Here is a 9,215-nt window from a genome sequence, read left to right as displayed (position 1 = left end):
TAATGCTGCTATGACCATTCATGTACACATTTTTATGTAGACACACGGTTTCAGTTCTCTTGCGTATATACCTAGGAGTAGAATTTCTGGGTTGTATAGTAACTCTATGTTGAGCACTTTGAAGAATAGCAAAAATATCTTCCAAAGCAGGCACAGCATTTTACATTCCCACCAGCAATGCATGAGGGTTCCAGTTTCTCCACATCCTCAGAAACACTTGTTATTGTCCTTCTTTTTGATTAAAACCACCCTACTAGATGTGAAATAATATCTCATCATGGTATTGATTAGCTTTTCCCTAAGTGCTAATGATTTTGAGCATCTTTTCTTGTGCTTGTTAGCTCTTTCTATATCTTCTGTGAAGAAATATCTGTGCAAATCCTTTCTCTTTTTTTTTTTTTTTTTTTTTTTGCGGTACACGGGCCTCTCACTGTTGTGTCCTTTCCCGTTGCGGAGCACAGGCTCCGGACGCGCAGGCCCAGCGGCCATGGCTCACGGGCCCAGCCGCTCCGCGGCATGTGGGATCTTCCTGGACTGGGGCACAAACCCGTGTCCCCTGCATCGGTAGGCGGACTCTCAACCACTGTGCCACCAGGGAAGCCCTGTTTTTAAATTATTTGTCTTTTTTATGTTGAGTTGCAAGAGTTCTTTATAAATTCTGGATATGTCTCTTATCAGATAAATATCCTGCAAATACTTTCTCCCATTCTGAGTGAGAGCTTTATTGATGGTATCATTTGTCACAAAAAAGTTTTAAATTCTTATGAATACCAGTTTATGTATTTTTTTCTTTGATTGCTTGTGCTTTTGTTGTCATATCTAAGAAACCGTTACCTAACCCAAGGTCATGAAGTTTTAATCCTATGTTTCTTCCTAAGAGTTTTATCATTTTAGCCCTTACGTTCATGTCTTTGATCCATTTTTAGTTCATTTTTTTATATATGGCATGAGCTAGGGGTCCAACTTCATTCTTTTGTATGTAGGTATCCAGTGGTCTTTGCATCATTTGTTGAAAAAGCTATTTTTCTCCATTAGCTCCGTTGCCAAAAATCAATTGACCATAAATGTAGGGGTATATTCCTAGACTCTCAATCCTGTTCCATAGATTTGTCTATCCTTATGCCCGTACCACAATGTCTTGATTACTGTAGCTTTTTAGTAAATTTGAAATCTAGATGTATAAATAAAAGAACTTTGTTCTTTTTCAAGATAGTTTTGACTCTTCAGGGTTCATTGCATTTCCATATGAATTTTGGGATCACTTGTCGAGTATTGTGAAAAAAGGCAGCTAGAATTTTGATAGGAATTGTTTGAATCTATAATCATTTTAGGGAGTAAAATGTGAAATGAGATGTACTTCCATTTATTTAGGCCTTCTTTAATTTCTTTCAATGATATTTTGTAATTTTTAGCATCCAAGTATTCAACTTCTTTTGTTAAATTAATTCCTAAGTATTTTATTTTTTTGAAAAATTGCATATGAAATTGTTTTTTAATTTCCTTTTCAGATTGTTCATTGCTAGCATATAGATATACAATTGATTTTTGTATATTGATCTTGTATCCTGCAACCTTGTATCCTCCTAACTAGTATAAGTCTTGTATTAATTCTAATGGTTTTATTGTGAATTCTTTAAGATTTTCAATATACAAGGTCATGTCATCTGTGAATACTTCTTCCATTTCAAAGTTGTTGTCTTTTATTTCTTTTTCTTGCTTAATAGCCCTGGTTAGAAATTCTAATACAGTAAACCTGTTAATAATGAGCCGATCACTAATATCCAGTGTAAACTTTAATACAGTTTGACAGTAAATAAATGTGAATTTTTTCAAGTTAAAAAAAAAAAGAAGAAATTCTAATACAATATTGAGTAGAAGTGGGAAGGTGGACTTCCTTGTCTTGTTCCTGCTCTATGGGTGAAATCATCCAGTGTTTCACCATCAGTGTGATATTCGCTGTGAATGTTTCTTAGCTGTCCTTTATCAGGTTAAGGAAATCCCTTTGTATGTCTAGTTTGGGGAGTGTTTTTATTTGTAAAGGCTTTTGCCAAATGCTTTTTCTGCTTCCACTGAGATTATCATGTGGGTTTTCCTTTTAATCTATTAATAATGGGTGTGTGTGTGTGTGTGTGTGTGTGTGTATTGGGTGGGCCAAAAGTTTCGTTCGTTTTTTGCATAAGATGGCTCTGGTAGCACTTAGTTGTCCTTTTTTAAATTATTAGTTATTTATTTATTTTTGGCTGCATTGGGTCTTTGTTGCTGCATGCGGGCTTTCTCTAGTTGTGATGAACGGGGGGTTTCTCTTCGTTGTGGTGCGTGGGCGTGTCATTGCCGTGGCTTCTCTTGTTGCCGCACAGGCTCTGGCACACGGGCTCAGTAGTTGTGGCTTGCAGGTTCTAGAGCACAGGCTCAGTAGCTGTGGCGCATGCGTTTAGTTGCTCTGCAGCATGTGGGATCTTCCCAGACCAGGGCTAGAACCCGTGTCCCTTGCATTGGCAGGCGTATTCTTAACCACTGCACCACCAGGGAAGCCCTGAAAAATGTGTCTTCTATTTTTACTTAAAAAACCAAAGGCACTTTTGGGCCCACCCAATATATATATATTATATATTATGTAATATATAATATATACATTATATGTAATATAATATAATATATATACACACTTTATGTATGTATGTATATTTTACAGATTAAACTACCTTTACATCCCTGGGGTAAATCACAATTCCTCATAGTGCATATTCCTTTTAATATGTTGCTGCATTTGGCTTACATTATTTTGTAGAGGGTTTTTATACATCTACATTCATAAGGGATGTAGGTCCAGTTTTCTTTGTTTTGTGATGTCTTTGTCTGGTTCTCTTATCATGGTAATATTGGTCTCATATATTTAGTTGAGAATTGTTCTTCCTCATATTTTTGAAGGAATGTGTAAAGGCGTGGTGCCAAAACTTCTTTAAAGGTTTGGTAGAATTCACCAGGGAAGCTATCTGGACATGGGAAATTTTTTAAATTACTAATTCAATCTCTTTACTTCTTATTGATACAGATGTTAAATATTTTCTTGAGTTAGTTTTTGTCTTTCTAGTAATTTGTACATTTCATCTAGGTTATCTAATTTGTTGTCATACAATTGTTCATAGTATTCCAATATTCTTTTTTATTTCTTTTCTTTTTGTAAATTAATTATTTTGGGGGGGGCTGCGTTGGGTCTTCATTGCTGTGCGCGGGCTTTCTCTAGTTGTGTGAGCAGGGGCTACTCTTCGTTGCGCAGCGCGGGCTTCTCATTGTGGTGGCTTCTCTTGCTGAAGAGCACGGGCTCTAGGCACGCGGGCTTCAGTAGTTGTAGCGCATGGGCTTAGTTGCTCTGCGGCATGTGGGATCTTCCCGGACCAGGGCTCAAACCTGTGTCCCCTCCATTGGCAGGTGGATTCTTAACCACTGCACCACCAGGGAATTCCCAATATTCTTTTTTATTTCCGAAAGGCTAGTAGTGATGACCCCTCTTTCATTCTTGATATTAATAATTTGCATCTTCTCTCTTTTTTTCTTGTAAAGTCTAGGTAATGGTTTGTCAATTTAGCTGATCTTTTCAAAGAGCCGATTTTTGGTTTCTTTGATATTCTCTGTTGTTTTTCATTTATCTATTCATTTATTTCCACTTTAATATTTATTACTTTTTTCCTTCCATTTGATTTTTGTTTAGTTTGCTCTTACTTTTTTTTTAATTTCTTAATGTGGAAAGTTAGGTTATTGATAGGAAATCTTTCTTCTTTTTTAATACAGTTAGTTACAACTATAAATTTCAGTCAAAGCATTAGCTTTATTCCATAAGTTGTGCTATTTCATGTTTTCATTTGCATTCACATCAAGTTATTTTCTAATTTCCCTTGTGAGTTTTTCTTTTATGTATAGTTATTTAAGAGTGTATTGCTTAATTTCCACATATTTGAGAATTTACCAAATTTTCTTTTTTATTGTTGATTTCTATTTTTATTACGTTGTAGTCAGAGAATATTCTTTGTATGTTTTACATTATTTAAAATGTATTGAGTCTTGTTTTATGACCTAGCATACAGTAAATCTTGGAGAATGTTATACGTGCACTTGAGAATAATGTGTATTCTGTTATTGCTGGGTGGAGTATTCTGTAGTTTCTGTTAGGTCTCATTGGTTTGTAGTGCTATTCAAGTCTTCTATTTCCCTGTTTATCTTCTCTCTAGTTATTCTATCCATTATTGAAAGTGGGATATTAAGTCTCTAACTATTATTGTTGATTTTCTCCCTTTGATTCTGCGTTTTGTGGCTCTCTTGTTAACTACATATATGTTTGTATGTGTTAAGTCTTCCAAAGGGATTGAACCCTTTATCATTGTCAAATGTCCTTCTTTTGCACTAGTAACAACTTTGGGCTTAAAAATCTGTTTTTTTCTGATATTAGTATAGCTATTTCAGCTCTCTTTTTGGTCTTGTTGACCTGCTATGTGTTTTTCCATCCTTTTACCTTCCATTTATTTATGTCTTTCAATGTAGTTGAATCCTGTTTTTGTACCACTTTTTGCCTTTTGATTGGGATATGTATTTCATTTGCATCCCATACTATAACTGATAAGGTAGGATTTGCATCCGCCACTTTTTCTTCTGCACGTCTGATGTCTTTTTTGTTCCTGTGTTCCTCTATTACTGCCTTCTTTTCTGTTAAATATTTTATAATATATCGTTTTAATTCCCTTATTTCTTTTACTGTATTTTGGGGCTATTTTTCTCAGAGTTTGCCTTGGAATTACAATTAACATCATAACTTAAAACTACCTAGTTTGGATTAATACCAACTTGATTTTAATAGTATACAAAATTCCAACATGGCTCCAATTAAATGTTGAACAAAACTCCAGCATAGCTCCATTCTCTCCCCCTTCCTTTGTCTATTATTGTTAGGCAAATTACATCTTTACACATTATAAGCACATCGACACAGTCTTATAATTATTGCTTCACAAGTTGTCTTTTCAATCTGAAGAAAAGTACATTTATACTGTCTTTTATGTTTACATATGTATTTACCTTTACTGGTGATCTTTATTGCTTCATGGGAATCTGAGTTCCTGTCTAGTGTCCTTTCATTTCAGCCTGAGGACTCCCTTTAGCATTCTTCTATGGTAGGTCTGCTAGTGATTAATTCTCTCAGTTTTTGTTTATCTGGGAGAGTCTCAATTTCTGCTTCCTTATTACAGGTTAGTTTTGCTGTATATAGAATTAGTTGACAGTCTTTTTTTTTTAACATCCTTATTGGAGTATAATTGCTTTACAATGGTGTGTTAGTTTCTGCTTTATAACAAAGTGAATCAGCTATACATATACATATATCCCCATATATCCTCCCTCTTGTGTCTCCCTCCCACCCTTCCTATCCTACCCCTCTAGGTGGTCACAAAACACTGAGCTGATCTCCCTGTGCTATGTGGTTGCTTCCCACTAGTTATTTGGTAGTGTATATATGTCCATGCCACTCTCTCACTTTGTCCCATCTTACCCTTCCCCATCCCCATGTCCTCAAGTCCATTCTCTATGTCTGCTTTTTTATTCCTGTCCTGCCCCTAGGTTCTTCAGAACTACTTTTTTTCTTTTTCTATATTCCATATATATGTGTTAGCATATGGTATTTGTTTTTCTCTTTCTGACTTACTTCATTCTGTATGACAGCCTCTAGATCCATCCATGTCTCTACAAATGACCCAATTTCGTTCCTTTTTATGGCTGAGTAATATTCCATTGTATATATGTACCACATCTTCTTTATCCATTCACCTGTCGATGGACAGTTAGGTTGCTTCCATGTCCTGGCTATTGTAAATAGTGCTGCAATGAACATTGTGGTACATGACTCTTTGAATTATGGTTTTCTCAGGGTATATGCCCAGTAGTGGGATTGCTGGGTCGTATGGTAGTTCTATTTTTAGTTTTTTAAAGAACCTCCATACTGTTCTCCATAGTGGCTGTACCAATTCACATTCCCACCAACAGGGCAAGAGGGTTCCCTTTTCTCCACACCCTCTCCAGCATTCATTGTTTGTAGATTTTTTGATGATGGCCATTCTGACCAGTGTGAGATGATATCTCATTGTACTTTTGATTTGCATTTCTCTAATTAGTTAGTCTGTTTTTCAGTACTTTGACTCTATCATTACACTGCCTTTTGGTTTCCATGGTTTCTGATGAGAAGTCAGCTGCTAATCTTGTTGAGGGTCTTTTGCACATGAGTTTCTTCTCTCTTGCTGCTTTCAAGATTTTCTCTTCTGCTTTTGACAGTTTAACTCTAATGTGTCTAGTTGTAAACCTCTTTGAGTTTGTTATAATTGGAACTGGTTGAGTTGCTTTGATGTGCAGATTAATGTTTTCATCAAATTTGTGACATTTGGACCATATTTTCAAAAAATATTCTTTCTTTCCTCCTTTTTTCTCTATGCTCACCTTCTGGGACTTCAATTATGTGTATTTTGTCCCTTTTATAATCATGGGAAATAGAACTCCTGGAACCTTCTGTTTTTACATTATATAATAGTGAGACTCTTATGATTTATTCCCAAGGTCAGTAGTCACTGAAACAAACGTAAGTCATAACTTTGAACATGACTCAGCAGTAGAATAATAAACCTCCCATGCAAGTTTCCCACTGGTCAACTAAGCAACTTATAACTGGCAGAGCTATTTGAAAACCTTTGCAAGAGTCTTTTAAAAGCTAAGTACAGAAATATCAGGGTAAAGAAGTATACTCAGGAAATAGCATTTGGGGCTTGGCTATAAGTGATGGGACTAGGGGTTTTGTTTTTTAAGCAAAGATACCAGAGCCTGTACTTGCTCCTGTCTGACTTCAAAGCAATCGTCCCAGAGAAAATACCAGCACAGAGCATTTTAGGAATGCTTTTTAGTGGAACTGTCTTCAGAGTCAGAGAACACTATCTTTAGTGTCCTAGGAGGAGTTCAACCTTAAGCCTTTGAAGATGGACTTGATTTGTGAAACCAATCACAAATTAGACCAGAGCCTTGTATAGCAAATTAGGAAGCTAATCAAGACAAATAATATCACAGTGGATTTCTAAATGAGGTGTGACCTAATTGAGTGTTTTTCAGCTTTACTCTGTAACATTTCTAATTTGGGGATGGTGGAATGGAACCATACTGCCTACCTTTTTGCTGATAGGTCGGTGTGTATTTGTGATGCCGTTGGTATATCAGGCTCTGACAGGACACAGACTGCATGCTCAAAGGGCAGAGAGGCATAAGTGAAAATGGTTTAGGAGGACCTTTTTACAGTGGTGTGGGCGGGACTGAGACAGCACCTGGGCAGGACAGAGCATGGATCTGGAACGGCTAGTGGAGGACCACGCATGTCTACCATTGTGAGCATTGTTCCTCTCCATTCCAAATAATGAAGGAGTGGTTCTATTCCACACTAGAGTTAAAATGTCTATTTGTGGATCTCATTTCTCCCTGATGTTTGTTCCTTAGTCTCTGTGTGCTGCATTATATCAAGTTAATGTCCAAAAATAAATCAAGTTATTCTATCTGAGGAAAATATGGGCTTTTTAATAAATGATGTTGAGACAGAGAGAAAGCCATCTGGAAAAGGATGAAAGTGAATCTAAATCTCACACTGAAATAAACTCCAAATGAATCAGAGACCCAAATGTAAAACATGAAACCAGAGACCTATGAATTACAGGTGAATTATTTTATAACCTGGAAGTGAGGAAAGCATCTCAAAATCTAACAGTAACACAGGGAAAAGACTGATAAACTTTACTACCTAAAAACAAACAAGCAAAATGAAACACCATAAGCAAAATCAAAAGACAAATGATAAACTGGGAGAGAATATTTGCAAGTTATTTCACAAATGAAGGCAAGTACACAAAGAGCTCTTAAAAATGGAGAAGTCCCATATATCTGGAAAAGACAAAAGCTCTTAATTCAAAAAGATACATGCTGTATAGCACAAGGAACTGTGCTCAATTTTTTGTAATGAGCTGTAAGGTAAAAAATTCTGAATCTAAAACTGAATCACTTTGCTGTATACCTGAAACTAACAAAACATTGTAAATCAACTATACTTCAATAAGAAAAAAAAAGATACATGTACCCCAATATTCATAGCAGCACTATTTACAATAGCCAAGACATGGAAATAGCCCATGTGCCCATCAACAGATGAATGGATAAAGAAGATGTGTTATCTATCTATCTACCTATACACACAATGTAATATTATTCAGCCATAAAAAAGCATGAAAAAAAAAATGAAAAAAAAAAAAAAAGCATGAAATAATGTCATTTGCAGCAACATGATGGACCTAGAGATGATCATACTAAGTGATGTAAGTCAGATAGAGAAAGACAAATATCATGTGATATCACTTATAGGTGGAATCTAAAAAAATGGTACAAATGAACTTATTTACAAAACAGACTCACAGACATAGAAAACAAATATATGGTTACTAAAGGGAAAAGAGGGGGAGGGATAAATTAGGAGCTCGGGATTAACAGATACACACTACTATATATAAAATAGGTAAACAACAAGGACCTACTGTATAGCACAGGGAACTATATTTAAAATCTTGTAATAACCTATAATGGAAAAGAATCTGAAAAAGAATATAAAAAAAATATATATATATAAACTGAATCACTCTGTTGTACACCTGAAACTAACACAACATTGAAATCAACTATACTTCAATTTTAAAAAATGGAGAAGCCCCAAAATTGTATAGAAATATGGACAAGAGTCATGAACAGAGAGGAATGTGGTAACAGAGAAAAATAAATGTGAACAGCGAGGAATATGGTAACAGAGAAAAATAAATGTAAGTCGCTCCTTACACATATGAAATGATGCTCGCTTTCCCTTATAATAAAAGAAACACAAATTTGAATTCTCCTGAATCTAAAAGTTTGATAACATACTCTGTTGAGAGTGGAAGTGCAAAATGGAACAAACCCTACAGAAGGGGATTTGGCAAATTTTAACAAAATTACATATGATTAACCTTTGACCCAGCAATCCCACTTTTAGGCCCCTACCCTGAAATTTCCATAAATTTGCACAAGGTTATGCAACATTGTTTGTAGTACCAAAAGATTAGAAGCAACCTAAATGTTCACTAACAGGAGAGTGGGCAAATAAACTATAGTTCATAAATGAGTTG

The sequence above is a fragment of the Orcinus orca genome, chromosome 10, assembly GCF_937001465.1.
Source record: "Orcinus orca chromosome 10, mOrcOrc1.1, whole genome shotgun sequence".
NCBI lineage: Eukaryota > Metazoa > Chordata > Mammalia > Artiodactyla > Delphinidae > Orcinus > Orcinus orca.
This window is presented reverse-complemented; position numbering follows the sequence as displayed.